The sequence below is a fragment of the Typopeltis vanoorti genome, chromosome 10 (genome assembly GCF_054136105.1).
Source record: "Typopeltis vanoorti isolate ZY-2024b chromosome 10, IOZ_Tvanoo_1.0, whole genome shotgun sequence".
NCBI classification, from domain to species: domain Eukaryota; kingdom Metazoa; phylum Arthropoda; class Arachnida; order Uropygi; family Thelyphonidae; genus Typopeltis; species Typopeltis vanoorti.
In genome coordinates, this window is record NC_143558.1 from 2,663,293 (window position 1) to 2,663,941 (window position 649).

Genomic DNA, 649 nt, shown 5'->3' on the forward strand with positions numbered 1-649 from the left:
ATAAAAATTTTAAAAAAATGTATATTGCGGCCTCTTTGATCAGCCGGCTGTTTACAATTTTGCAGATGGGGGCAGGCTAAATGCTTGCTTGCAGAATGTTGTGTCTACTGCAGTCTATCTAAAGTGCAACGGTGAACGGTTTTTATGCGCAGAAACAAGTTTTCGTACAAAACATTTGTTGCTAGTTAACCAGTCATATGGTACGCATCTCAGTAGGCTACTGACAGTAGCGCAGTGCGGACTATTATTTCGTCTCTGTGTCGTGTTGTGTAATAATTTCTTGTGGGTATAAAATAGAAATGGAATCAAAAATTAAGAAAGAAAGTTATCCGGTGCACAAAATCATAAGCGTCATGCTGCGAAAGAAGCAGATATTAAGAAACAAACTGGGGCTCTTAATAAATTTGTTAAAATATTAAAATATTCTGATGCAGATTGTAACCAACTCGATACATCAGAAATCAGAGTTGACGAACCGTGCACATCATCCAGTTTGAATGAAGGTACTAATGCAACTATTAAACAAGATAATTGGACATGATTTAAGTGAAAAATAGTTAGGATTTAGTAAACTACAACAAGATTTAGTTGTAGTTGATCACGAAACTAACACATTGTTAGTCTCTGTGAATTTAGAAGATCCAGGTGA